Genomic DNA, 15,489 nt, shown 5'->3' with positions numbered 1-15,489 from the left:
TACAATGGAACAATATTCATCAATAAAAAAGAAATAAAGAACTGATATATATCTCGAATTGATTCTCAAAAACAAAAATTATTCTAATGGAAAAAAAAAGCCATTCAAAAAAATAAAACATACAGTATGATTTCACTTATACAAAATTCTAGAAAACAATCTAGTTTTATATTCACGGAAAGCATATTCGTTGGATATGTGGAGATAACTTGGGGGGTTGGGGATAGGTGAAAAAGAATTGCAAAGGGGTATGAGAAAATTTGGGGGGATGACAGATATGTTCCATCATTTTAATTATGATGGTAATTTCATGTATGCAGACTTATGTCAAAATACCAGATTGTATTCTTCAAATTTGGAAAGTTTATTGTATGTCAATTATACCTCATTTAAGCTTACACATTATTTACATGACTGATAGAAACTCATGTAAGATAATATAAAAATTACTACATTAGTTAATTAGAAGCTTTTCTAATGCTATTTCAGATTGACAGAGGCAAACTTTTTTTTTTTTGGTTTTGCGACTATTTTATCATTTATTTCTTAAATTAATTAATTTATTTTTTATGGTGACGCTGGTTAACGAAATCCAGTAAGTTTCAGCTGTTACCCTTTAACAGTTAGGCATGTATATGTCTACATTGTGTGTGCACCTCCTATAATTAGATTCTTTCTGTCACCACATACTTGACCCCCTTTATTCCATTTACCTCCATTCTCCCCCTTACCCTCTGGTAGCCACTATTCTATTGTCCATGACCATGAATCTTTGTTTGTCCTATTCATTTGTTGCTTTTAGGTTTATATCCCACATATAAGTTATATCATGTGATTTTCAACTTTTTCTGTCTGGCTTATTTCACTTAGCATGATTATCTCGAGGTCCATCCATGTTGTCACAAATGGCAGTATTTCAACTCTTCTTACAGTTGAGTAATATTCCATTATATATATGTACCACAACTTCTTTAGCTAATCATCTATCTTAGGACACTTCGGTTGCTTCCATGTCCTGTCCACCGTGAATAATGCCTCTATGAACATCGGTGTGCAAATATCTTTTCAGATTTGGGGATTTCAAGTCTTTGGGGGTAAATATCCAGTAGAGGAATTGCTGGATCATATGCAGACACAAACATTTTTAAAAGTCTAAACTTTAATTTTCAGCATGTATTTTCTTCTCTATATAAATTTTAGATTAATAAATATATCCTGATCATTTAGGTGATCACCATCAAAGGTAGTCACATATGCTTCTAGTTTTATTAATTTATTCTTTTAACAAATATGAACTTATCCATTTGCCAGAAAAGGTACATTCTACAATATGGAACATGCAATAAATTCCAAGTAAGTCTATCTTTCCCTCTTGCTTCTTCTGCCCTGGCACCAACGCGTCTTCCCTTGACAACTCTTCAAGTGACTTGAGAAAATCATGTTGGAAAGCTTTTTCTACTCTGTCAAAGCTGACTTGTCTCTATTTTGTTTTTACTTGTGATAGATACATCCTCTGTAGGTAGATACAGAGCACAGCTTCAAAAAAAGATGGCTAAAACTTCCCACAGTCTACTGTCAAAATTATTTTATTGATCCCAATTCTATAATGTGTGACTTATTGGGCAGATATGATTAGCTTCTAAGCTCATCCAGCATTTATTTCTTATCCTCTTACTGATAATTCTGGATATCAAGTCAATCTATATTGAGAGAGAAGTCTTTTAAGTTGTTCCTTAATGCAACATATTCTTAAATGGATGAATATTACTTGCCATGACACAAAAGGAAAAAAGATAATCAGGCTTTTATTAATTTACAAATTATAGGTTTATAATAGCTAAACAAATAAGGCAATGAGAACAATGGGCACACTTAGAAAACTTACAGACACCGATAATTGAGTAAATGTATATTTAAGTTTCTCATTTCCAGTGGTACTTGCTCAAGTGCTTGAGTTAGGGTGTTAGTCAACTTACAGTGTTAGTTATTAAAAAAGAAGGGCTTGTATGAATAAGCCTCAAAAGGCTATGGCCTCAAAATTGAGTAAATTAAAGACATGTAAAGCAAGAGGTAAAAATATCAAATTGCTGTCTTAGAAAAGACCAGTGACCAGTAGAGACAAATGAGTTAGTAATAAGTTCTAATGAGGAGATATGGCATTACCTTACAAATTTTCTTAGTGATTTTCTAGTGAGGATTCTTTTAAAAGTTACATAGCTTTGTAATATAAAACCTATTTTATATATAGCCTCCGATGTGTCTTATCTGTCATGTGACAAAAAATAAAAACATTAATGACATTGTCATTAAAATAAGAAATAGAGTTGGAGTTTATTTATAGTTATTCTAAGAAACTAATTTAGCATATTTATTTTTAATAATAGCAAACCATTTAGAATGATAATATTTTTCACAAGTTAAAATTGGAATTGATTATAGAGAAAGCATTTAACTTGGGCACCACTTGAGAGTTTAATGCAAATTACTGAATACCAAAGAACAGAAATTAATATTAAATTTTGAAAGATGAAAAATATTCAATGTGATTATAAATGCTGAAGAGATTTGATGACAAAAATTTTAAACTTCTAACTTCATAAATTTATGGAGGAATATTCTTACTTATAGTTATTACTCAAAGGAGTAATGCTTATAGCTATAATTGTGTCTTAGGAACATTATCCATAAGGAGATAAAGATGATGATGATGATGATGATAATGATAAAATAGGCTATTTTTTATTGAGTGTTACTGTGTATGAAATACTTTTCTATATGGTTCTTTCTATTTAATACGCACACACCACAAAGCCAACAAAATCTTATGAGTTAAATTCTATAATTTCTTAAATATGTAAGGAAATTGAAGATTATAGAGTTAAATAAGTTGCTTATGAGCATATTGACAGTATGAGTTGGAGCCAGTGTTTGAAGCTAGTATTTTAGAGCCCACATTTTTAACCAACATGCTATATTATTTATTTAATTTCAATATAGCCTCCAAAACTCAATTCAACATTATGCAAAAATATCCAAGGAATAGGGAAAACAGAAGTTGATACATGTTGATCCAAGGGTAATCATAAACAAATGTATCATCTGATTTAAAGTATAAAAATTGTTTTATCATCATATATGCTAGAGATGATATCACACTACTTATTATTTCTCTGACTTCATTCCCCTGCTTATAATTTACTTCCTTCTGTTAACTACTTGAATATTTTCAACAAAGCAAAAAAATAGATTTTCATGGTACATGTTAATAAAAATAGATATAATAAAACACTAAACTTGAACATAATCCACCTATCTTTTCTAAAAGTATTCCATTTTTGTAATTATCATAAATGAATTTTATTTTTTACCTTTACAAACAATCAAAACATTAAATAAATAACTGGTTTTATTAAAGAAACCCAGTAAAATAAACTGTTACAGGTGAGGAATGCCATATGTGAACTGATTATTTCAGCACTGTGGGACATCATTTTAATTACTCTCTTAATGTTTTGGTTCAGCCTGTTTTAAAGGACATATGGTACATTTCCCTAGGAATGAGAACTGCTCTAGGATTTTTATTATTTTTCAATGGAATTCAGAATTCTAATGTGAGCTTTCCTCAATTGAAATCATTATACAGTTACATTTTATCTCAATGTGACTTTTTAAAGCAAAGGAATCACCATCTAAGATGTTGGCATTCAGAGTCATGAAGGTTAATGTCATTTTGCAAAGTCACAAAGCAATCGTTTTGTAAATTTCACCCTAACAGAGGTTTCTGACTAAATCTGAAGATGAAAATGCCTTCTTCAAAGTTATCAACAGAGTAGACTGTCTTCCTGCCAACGTTTGTCATTTAAAATATTATTTCATCAACACTGAAAGTCAATTCTGTCTTCCTGCCAGTGTTTGTCATTTAAAATATTTCATCGACACTGAAAGTCAAGTCTCCTAATGCCCTTAGAACAAACAAAATTACCAAGTGCTTTCACTGTAATTCCATAAGGGAAATGAAGTAAATTCCATGCAGTTATTTTGAATGCTTTAATTTTATGTTTTGTTTTGGAGTTTATGGATCAGTTAGCAATCAGTTCATAAGAAACAATTTTATTCGAAAATGCAAATTTCTGTATGCTGTAAGGCTGTAAGAGGTTAGTTCTATTTAAAAATGCCTGAAAATTTTCCAGCACATCACTTTTATTTCTTGCAAGACCTTCCTGGAATTTAATATAATTTTACTAAATCTGTGCACAGAGCAATGCCTATGGATTAAGAGTCAGGAGACATACTTTTAAATCACTGTTCATTACAACCTAATTTCATTCTATTCAGAAAGATAATTAACCCTCCTGAACATCAAATTCTTTATCATAAAATGAGGATAATAATATAAAGCTTACCTGATAGAGCGGTGGTATTGATTAAATAATAACATATATGAACGTGCTTTTTGAATATGAAAACAAATCTGTACTGATGTTAAGCCCAATAATCATTTCCTATATCTGATAGCATTCAATATCCTGTGACACGTGTGTCCTGGGAAATCATCTCAAATAATTCGACAGCAGGAACCAGGTTTGTAAAGTGTTCTCTTGATGTAAGTTTTCAGTGCTTAAAAAAAAAATTCTATGATTTCTTCTTCGAGATTTCAGAAAGAACTTTTCTCTCTAAATTTGACTCAACTTCCTTGAGATAAAAATGCCTCGGCTATTTTCTAGGATCGACAGTAGAAACATCATGAAGGGCATAAAAATGCACGATGTAAAAATTCAAGTGAATATCTCGATTATGTATCTTGCAAATTATCTTTACATAATTATGAAAAGCATGTATCATATTTACAGTTTCCATTATAATGACTTGTTATAGAAACCATTTTGAACATATTGCTTTTCTTTAACTTATCTATGACCTTCACAATCAATTACACGTTTTTACGTACTTTAATAACACCCAAACTCTATTATTTTTTCAATAACCAGAAGCAACTTTCAATCTGTAAATGTGGAAACAAAGGCTATAAGTTACCACAAGTGATAAAGTAGTTGATGAACTTAGAGTTTCCTCAGCGCCTTATTTTTAAATGAACTGCAGTTCTAGTATTAATAGTTATCTCCATTATCACAGTTTCCACTACCTTACCATCCATAGTTGACCCTACTCCTGGGGTTACACAGGACAAGTAAGTCCTACTCTCATTACTGACAGTCACAAGAATAATGCATTAACCACCCATGCCATATTGAGATATATATATATCAGCGAGAATAAAGTTAAGCTAAAGACCCTTTACAGCCAAATGCAAGCATTTATTTGCAATGCCTCACTGAGTAACTGGAAACACTATTTGAACCAATAAGCTAAGGGTAACATTTGATGACTTTTAGAAGAGAGCAGCAAAAACATACTGAAAGAAGTATGGGTTCCTTAAAGAGTTAGCTCATGTGGCTAATAAGTAGGCAAGAACAGCATACCAATGCTAGGTTGAAGAGGGGACATCGAGGGCAGACATAGCTCACTACATATATTCAACTCTAAGAAAGGGATTTGTCTTGGTAGAGGGAAAATGGAGCTATAGTGTTGGGAGAAAAAGTATTCTGACGACTTCAATTGACATCTGGAGCAAGGTGGAGATTCTGTGAGAGGAGGAAATGTTTTATAAATATATATTTGGCTGCTACTTTTTGTTCTCTGAGCATGATTTTGACCATTATAGAGTAGCAATTGGAGACTGTTCTTACTTTAGGGTTATCTCTTTTGTCATTGGAATATAAATCGTAATTTATATTTTACATCTAGCTGTAGTTCATGCTTATATTAATATCTACCAGATTACCATCCTATTTTATTCCTTGTTTCTCCTCCTTGTAGAGCAGCTTTGCATATTTTCAGAACTTGTGATGGGAATATATAACTACTCAATGGTGGTATAGATGTAATGCTTACAATAGTCTTACAAGAGCTACATCTCTGAAATCGGGCCCAAAATCGATATGTTGCTTTAATCATCTGCCTACCCTGAAGTGGTTTCAGCATCTTAAACACATCAAGAATCTTCAGGAAAAAGAAGATTCTTCACTGTACTAAAACACTGTCTTGAAAAGAGAATTCCCATTAGAGAGGTCATAGAATCTCAGTATTTCTAGAAACCAAACTTTGATGCCAGAAAAAAATACTGAGTGACATTAAAAGGGACTTCTCTGGTAAGGACACCTTTGCCAGTGCCAATCAGTACCTAAGTCATTCAGAAAAAAATAGAAGCTATACCATTGCCAACCCCAATGAACCTAAAGCTTTTGCCATTGACCTTTTCAGAAAGATCATGGCTACCACCCAAAAATTATCATTTCTGAATTTAACTCTCATTTGAGAATTTTATATTTAAATACTTCACCTACATGCCTATACTCTTAGTTTCAAGACAGTTTGAGGATACATAATTTCTGTCTTCTCCTTGACTAAGTGAGACATGTAATGTGAAAAATGTAAAAAATATATGGGAGAAATATCCACTATACCCTTTATATGCATGCTTATCATTTCTATACACAGACAGAGCCCAGCCATCTTCACTGTAACATGACTTTCTCCAACTCGGTGGTGTGTCATGATTCTCATGGAGATCAGCAAGTTGCTTATGGCAGTGTCTTCTCCTCAGCTTAATTTAGGGATATTTTGTTAGCATCTTCCCCTCTGGGATACAGAAGAATTAAAATTAAAGCTTTCTCATTAAACTTTTAGAAACTTGTTCTGTATATTTATAAAGCATCACCACACAGTTTAACAATTAGTTTTCTTTAGGTATTTCAAATTTGTAAATTTCATTAGCAATTCAATTATTGGTTGAATCCCATGCTAAAGTTGAATCCATGCCAATTCCTTCAATTATTAAGTATGTGTACTTTTGGACAGTTTGTGAACATAATACAAACTACCCCACAGTACACAAATCAAATAATTTTCCAGATTAAGCATATTTGTTTGCTCCAATGGAGATGATAAGAACACTCCTAACATGGAAGAGAAACATGTCTACACTTGCACCAATCCTAATTCTACTTTTTGCAGCCATTAAAAATATCCAGTTCATTTTGCACAAGATGACATTTAAGTATCTTTAAAAATGTTTAATCTTTCTCTCTGTAGGTCAAACATGCTCTATTCTCTAAATACTTCTACATTATTTATTACTTTCATTTCAATCTTCATCACAATTTTTCTGTACACTTTTCAGAGCACAGCTCCCATAATTAAATATGAAACTTTTTTCTTTTCTTTGAAGGTATCTAGCATACAACAGGGCACTCTGCATGTACTTAATAAACTGAGATTTGCTTTACTGAAAACATGATTACTTTGATTTAGAAAATCACTGCATTGAGATAAAATGATAGGATATGCATTTATTACTGTTCTCTACTTTAAAGAAGATGTGTATTTCCTACATACACAACTTCATTTTCTTTCACAATCTTCCTCAGTATTTTCCATTTGCTTATTAAATACCTAATTTAAACCACAAGCCTTCTAGAGATTTTGGTTGTGTGGTATTATGGTGTTTAATGAGCTTTTAAGTCTGTGACCATCTATGACACTGTCCAGCTCCTTGGGCAATATATGAATTTTCACAAAATTCACTTGTGACATCATACAACATTTGTAGTCAAGAAAAGCCCCACTTTCCAAACCCAAACATGATCTCTGGCTGGCATTTTATCATATAATTTTCATACTATATCTGTATAGTGGAAAAATTAATTCATTCCCTTGATAGGTCTGATAGAATGCTGGGAAGAGGGTATTCTCAAGAAATTAAAATTCATACCAAGAAAAGTATTCTAGAATCTGAAGATCAAAAGATAATGTGGAATGCCTGAACTGCTGGACAGGGAGATGACAGAATTTAATATACAGGACAAGGTGAATGAGCAATGTTGAACAATCTATACTGAAATACATATTCACTTAGAAAAATATCAGCTATTGTAGCAGCCGTATCACACATTTTAACTTTATAACTGACTTTAAAAGTACAGATTCCATCAATGAAACAAAAAGGAAACAAACTAAATGGGCAAAAAATACCTCTACTAAGGGGCTAATATCCAAAATATATAAAGAACTCACATAACTCAACAATGACAAAAAAAATCGTATTAAAAAATGGGCAGGAGATGTAAATAGATACTTTTCCAAGAAGACATACAAATAGCCAACAGATAAATGAAAAGATGCTCAACTTCACTATCTAGTAGGGAAATACAAATCTAAACCACACTGAGATACCACCTCACACCTGTTAGAATGGCTATTATCAATAAGCCAAGAAATAAACGTTGGGCCATACATGGAGAAAAAGAAAGCTTCTGCTGGTGGGAATGTAAATTGGTACAGCCACTTTGGAAAAAAGTATGGAAGCTCCTCAAAAAATTAAGAATAGAGCCATCATATGACCCAGAAATACCTTTTCTGGTTATCTATCCCCCAAAATTGAAAACCTTTATTCATATGTACCTCTATGCTCATTGCAGCATTATACAAAGTAGCCAAGATATAGAAATAACCTAAATGTCCTTTGATGGATAACTGGATAAAGAAGATTTGGTGTGTGTGCGTATATATATACACACATACACATACACACACACACACACACTAGAATACTAATCAGCCATAAGAATGAATGAAATACTGCCATTTGCAACAACATGATGGCTCTCGAGAGTATCATGCCAAGAGAAATAAGTCAGATGGAAAAGAACAAGAACTATATGATTTCACTCATATGTGGAATATAAAACAGAAAGCAACAAATGAACAAGCAAAACAAATAAATAAGCTCATAGACACAGAAAAGAGAAGGGCAGTTACCAGAGAGAAAACAGTATTTCTGACTAATACTGTAAAGGGCTTGGAAACAATCAAATACAAATCAATGTCCCTTTAAGTGGATCAGGATCAGAATATTTTAAAATAGTATCAAATTCAAACTCTGCAGTATTCATAAAACAGCTAATAAATGATGATGAAGACAGAATTTATTTGTATGTTTTTAAATCACGGGGCATTTCTGAATGCTGATTGTCTGGTTGCCCTCTGAGGTCCTGCTGTGTTATACTATGACGAAATATGTAGAGATGGTCTACAGTAAATGGTAATTGTATTTGGGGTGGAGAACAAGGCCTTGAATTGACTTTTGATGGTCACTTTAAAACTTTATTATCTGCATAAAAAGAGAAAGATCTAGTCTGTAAAACCTGTAGCAATATCTAGTCAGTTTTCTTTTAAATAATGTATTGTAGCATTGGGGAAACAAAGCATTTGTATATTTTAGTAGTATGTGAAACATTTAAACTTAAATGGAATACCTAGATGTATTAGTTATAATATAAATGGATTCTCTAGGAGAGTTTCCCAGCCTCTATGATTGAGATTAGATCCACAAAATATTTATGAACTTTAAGTTTCATTATAGGAGTGAGAATAATAACAACATTGCTATGAACAAGAAGGACAAGCATTCTTAAACATATGAAGTAAATAATACTTAACATATTTGATCCTGAGTCATAAAGCGACATTTAACAAATGAAAATATAATCTCAGAGGCTTGACAGAACTCCATTTGAGTTAAAGCTTTTTGCTTTGTGCTTATGTTCTTTGTACCAATTTTGGGACACTGTTATCTTTCCAGATGAAATATTAATGATGCATATACAGCCTGGCAAAATAAGATTTTTGTGTGTGTGTGACAGTTGTGGAACTTTAAAAAGCTTATAGCAGCAAAATATCTGGAATGTAAAATTAGATTTTGGTGACAAAAATTTATCATGTAGCTGAAAACTCTGATTATGCCCTTGTAGTTCATTCTTTCATTCCACAAATATACCTATCAACTACTATCTTTAAAACGTATGCAAAACACCATGTTAAATATGTGAAAAATTAAATGACTAAGAAGCCCCAATCCTTGCCTGTAAATAATTCAGTGATATTTAACCAATAGTTTTTGTAATGTTCTGTCTCCACATTTATAGCATCCCTTAGAGCCTGTGGTAGGGCAGAGAAAGATGCCGAGTGGGAGTTTTTCTATTCTTTCTTTCCTGTCTTAATTCAAGCCAGAAGTGTTCTACTTTTCTCTTCTTACATAGGTGTAGCAACAGAAGTTTTTGTTGGGTAAACCTTTTCGACTTTTTCTTTTAAAAAAATTTTTATGTTTATTTAAGCCAAAACTGAAAACACATGCCAGGGAGCAAGATCTCAAATGCTTCCTAAACCTTTTCAACTTCTAATGAAAAAATTTAAAACCCTTACCTTACCATGCTATCAATGGAGACCCGATATAATTATTTAAGAAAAAAATAGGGGTGTCTACAAAGATTTTTTTTTGTTTACATAGGGGTGCCAACAGCAGTTTTTGTTGAATAAAGCTTTTAATTTCTAATGAAAAAAATTAAAACCCTTATCTTACCATGCTATCACTAGAGACCTGATATAGGTATTAAAAACATATATATATAGGTGCCAACGAAAGTTTTTGATAAACCTTTTTAACTTCTAATGAAATAATTGTAAAACCTTTCCCTTTCTATATTATTGATAGAGACCTGATGTAAGCATTTTAAAAAATAAAAGGTTAGGCCTGTTTAAACATCACGTACTTATCATTTCAACAGAATCCTAAATTCTAAAAATATGAGATGTTCATTAATATTTTATATGTTCGCTTAGTCCTAAACCCCACTAAATCTCCTACTCTCAGGAAAGATTTGACATTGCTTTATGTACTCCACCGTCGACATTTGAGAAGTCCAATTTAAATTCTCTGTCCACACAGTCAACAACTAACGTTTCTCCCTTCTCTTGCAGTGACTGTGTAGTTTTCTATAGTGCGAACAAAGCAAAGAAAAGTCAAGGCCACACTCTTCTGAATGGCCCTGATCTGCTCTCTTTGAATTGCTTCTCCTGAGAGGAGGAGCCATCTATCTTCCTTCCTGTAAGCTCATCATCACTGCAGATTCTAAATCAAACTTGCCATCAATTCACCAGCGATTTTTTAAATAACTGCTGCTTTAAAATTACATAGATATATTACCCTTGATACTAGTTCCATTCTGATGGTATGACTCAATTTTAATAACAAACTTTGACTCATTTCATCACACTAACTCTATATTACATCCAACTCTTGAAAGTAAATATCTCCCATATCTCACTTCTTGGTCCCCAAATCTGTATACTCATGACTTTTCAGGATCTTAGTCATTCCAACACTGAATCTCTCCCTTGCTCTACCAATCCTCTCCATCTTGGTTGAGAAGCTTTATTAATGTTAAAAGTGTCTTGTTCCTAAAATCCCATATCCTATGCTACATGTTCACCTGTGAAGAGGTACCTGCTGACATGGTCTCTGGATTTTCTGTGCCTCTTCACAGCTAAACCAAGAATATATGTTTTGAGGAAAATCCATTTTCTAAGAAAATCTAATACAAAAACCAAATATATTTAAAAAGCAAGCAATAAAGCTCATCTGTCCTCTTGTCTCTCCCAAACTTCACCAAAGCTCTTTGAAACAGATAAAAGCCACTGGTTTGCTTGGTCAAATATTCTTGAGCTCTAGATAAGGTCACTGAATCCCAGATACATTAGAAATGACCTTCCTAGGGTCGTAAGTAAGACTGGTCAACATCCAACCCTTGGTCTCTTTCTGTGTTTCAAGGCTAAACATCTGTGGACTAAATTTTGTTTCAAAACGAATGGAATTACTATTATATTTGACCTTATAGACAATACTATTAGTCTTTGTTTTCATTCTTTGTAAATTGAACTAAGATTTGTGAATTAATTAACTTTTACAAATATCTGCTTTCTAAGGCAAACCCCTCCTAATTTGCTTCTAACATTTTTGGATTAGCTCAGTGTGGTACAGGTACCCCTATTTTGGAGGATTTGTGCCTTCTATAACAGAACATGGTTTTTGGAACACACTTTAAAATATCACATCAAGATTTTAAACAGATATAAAAAAGTTTTTCCACACTGAATGAAAAAGTGCTACACCAAATAGGTTGAGTCAACTAAGAAAAGCTTGAAAAAGTTTCAGTAGTTGGAATAATCTGTTGTTTCACAACTGGACTGCTTTCATTAGATTTTAGATTAAAAACTAGTTTTTGGATTCATCTTGTATTTACCTGGATTGTGGATCAAACTATACTTACATATTATGATTAAAATAACAAAACTGTCTATTTGAATGGATTGTTTTCATATAATTAGATATGAGTTCCAATTCAACTAAATATTGACAGATCTTAAATAATTTCTTATGAGTCTGATGTGATCTCCCTTTAAGTAATGGCACCCTTAGCTTGCCAAACAAGCAGATGTGGGTTATTATATTGGATCTCTTCTAAATAACAGTGATTAATTAAGCTAGAATTGATTTTTAGCCCTATTACAGATGATGATCAAAATATGTGGGGAGTTCTGCAATAGGAAATCAAAGATAGATGATGGTATTCATACATAAAATGTCATTGAGTGAAATATGGAGACAGCACTAGGAGAAGAAAATCAACTGAATGTTTACTTAGCTGTCAGTTATATGCCTAATTGTTATCACATATCTAGGAGGTGAGTGACACTTGGAAGATGACTGATTCTAATCTGCTACTTAATGTCCATTATGAGGCTGTTTCTGCATTACCATGTTTGGAAAAAAAAATAGAAACAGAACATTACTTCTTAGGTACTCTTTCCAACGTCCAATAACTCCTCTACCTCTCTTCCATGATATTTGAGTTCCCTCACTCAAAAGAAGGTATTAAGTATGAAAACTTTGTACTGATTGTATCCTCCCTTTTTCATTTAGTCCCATTTTTCCTTTCTTTCCAAGAAGTTTTCATCAATTTGTAAAACTCATATGAAGATACCTATTCTGTATCATTCTCTAAAATAGTGATTGTTAGATTTAAATAAGTGGTGTTTTTGTTTTGAAATTGCAAGTAAATTGTTAATAAACTTCTGTTTCAGAATCACCTGAAGCGGGTGGAGGTGGGGGTGGGAGTATAAAAATAAGAATTCTTAGACTTAACCCCTTAAGGTCTTTATTTAGTATGTCTGTTTAGAGCTTAGAAATCTGCAATTTAAAAAATTTGTCCAAAGACTGAAGCAGGTTGACCCTAAACTAGATTTTGAGAAACACAATCAGAAAATCCCAAAGCCCACTGAGGTCAATTTGCTTTCAATACTTGAAGGAATAAGATTCTCTGAGGGCTCCCTTCATCTCACTTCCCATGGAAGGAGAATAATTTCCTGAGGAACTCATCAGTAATGTGTTTTAATGTTTTTAAATATACTTTCTCATTCATTTAAGTAGGTGCTTGTAAACTTTTCCATCTGGAGACACATATTACTCAATTCTGAGAATCTTTTCTTTTTTTCCTTATTATTTTTTTTTTATTTTTTAGGCAAGGCAACCCTTGGTTGACCTCACAGATTGCAAAGACCTTGTCGGCTTATTTTTTTACGCCTACAGCACCTAGTCTTCCTAAGTGGTCTCCCATCCAAGTGCTAACCAGGCCCAACTCTGCTTAGGTTCTGAGATCAGATGGGATCTGGCTTGTTCAGGGTAGCATGCCTGAAGACTGAGAATCTTAAAAAATAGTATTGCTGTAAAAAATTTTCCCCAACGTTTTCTCTTATCTATTTCTACATTTTTTATTAACCACATATGACATCCTGAATTGAACCTGTGATCTTTTCATTCCATACTGTACATCTATTTATTTATTTATTTGTTTATTTATTTATTTTTTTTGGCGGGGGGGAGGGATTCCAATAAGTTTGGCCTTAGTACCCATTCACTGAATTTTTTAAAATTTCAACTATCATATTTTTAATTTCTATTTTTCTTCCTTTTGTTACCTTTAAAGCATTTTTTTCCACATAGAAGAAATATCTTTTTTGAAATAACTAATTTTCTTCATTTTTGCTTTATTTTTTCTTCCTCCCTTTTTAAATTGTTTTTCTTTCTTTTGGAGGTTTTCCTCATATACCTGGTAACTCTTGCTGGCATTTTTTTGTTTGTTTGTTTTTTGGAGACACATTAAATGGAAAGTAGAAGGTCTATTGGATTGTCCCAGTATGTTCCTCAGAGTAAGATAAGATGACTATTTCACTTTTATTTGGAAGGGAGATAACCCCTAATAGCTATCATGTTTTCTCTAGATAGCTTAATTTCTTCTGAAAAGCTTTCTAACTATGAAGTATAGGCTGGCAAACACTGTTCTGAAGGTGGCAACTCAGGTGGCAAAGGAGTTAAGCCCTGCCAAGATGGGTTCACACCTACTCTTAAAGTTCTTGATTCCATTCCTATGCCTCAGCCCTCCCTCCTCTGTACCTGAATTCTCCACAGGCTGAGTCTCTTCTATGTTTAAAATTCTGAGAGACTGTCTACACAGATTAAAAAAGGGGGTGTTGCTTATCTGTTCTGACTGGTGAGTGAGAGTTCGGGATTCTCAAATCTTTTTAAAGAGATGATCAGACAATCCTGTTTATGCATCTATTCAGGCTATCTGGGGTCCCCAAACCTGAAGTTTCTCTTGAGCCCTGTGGGTGGTACATTATCCTGACTATCATTAATGTATTTTTCTGCACTGCTTGAAGATTAATTTTTTTCCTTTTATACATTCTGCCAAGTTGTTTATCATTTCTATGCTCATTATTAAGGGTAAAGATTATCTTCTACCTTCACCGAAGACCACAGCTTCTATTAGGAAGCTTTCTTCTTACTGGTATTCTTTCCAAATTCCATTAACTTCTCCTCTCTTTGCCCTTTTAAGCCCAGGATAGTAGCTCCCCACTGTTACTAATCCAGAGGAACATCATTCTTCGCAGTTTTTCTTCTTAAATTTATATCAATAGTCCCTTTATTAAACTCTCCTCCATTTCCCCTTTGAGGCTGTCATGTTTTTGAGGAGACTCCAAATGAAAAACAAACAACAAAAACCAAAGCATCGAATTGGTGACATATTGGGTGTGATGTATACTTCCTCTAGATTGTACAAGAAACCAGCCAGTTACCATTTATGATTATCTTACTGAATCTATGAAAAGCCACATTTAAACAGAACTGATAGGTTTTCAGAAAATTAAAGTGGATTCACTATGCTACATATTCAGAAATTCTTGAGTTATTAGATGATATAGGAAAGCTATAAAAGTAGTGTATTTTTCTCCATGATCCCTCTGATGGGTTATCTTCCTATCTGTCTCAAGGTCTGCTATGTGGCCTATACAAGGTCAACCTAAAGTAACAAGTACCCACAAAGACCAGGAGATGGACCAAACCATATTCCACCCAGAGTCTTACAATGTCTATTTACCTACTGATACCATACACATTTATAAGTCAAGCCATTGCACACCAGCAAAGTCAAAGCTATGCAGTGTTTTTGAAAAAAGAAGATCTGAGTCATTCCT

General features: G+C 33.0%; 1 pseudogene; it reads right to left on the bottom strand.

The window, feature by feature from the left end:
* Nucleotides 1-13,534: 13,534 nt before the first annotated feature.
* Nucleotides 13,535-13,653, bottom strand: LOC112474949 (annotated as a pseudogene).
* Between the last annotated feature and the right edge of the window lie 1,836 nt (nt 13,654-15,489).

Source organism: Pteropus alecto, unplaced genomic scaffold (assembly GCF_000325575.1).
Source record: "Pteropus alecto unplaced genomic scaffold, ASM32557v1 scaffold7, whole genome shotgun sequence".
Lineage (NCBI taxonomy): Eukaryota > Metazoa > Chordata > Mammalia > Chiroptera > Pteropodidae > Pteropus > Pteropus alecto.
This window is presented reverse-complemented; position numbering and strand designations above follow the sequence as displayed.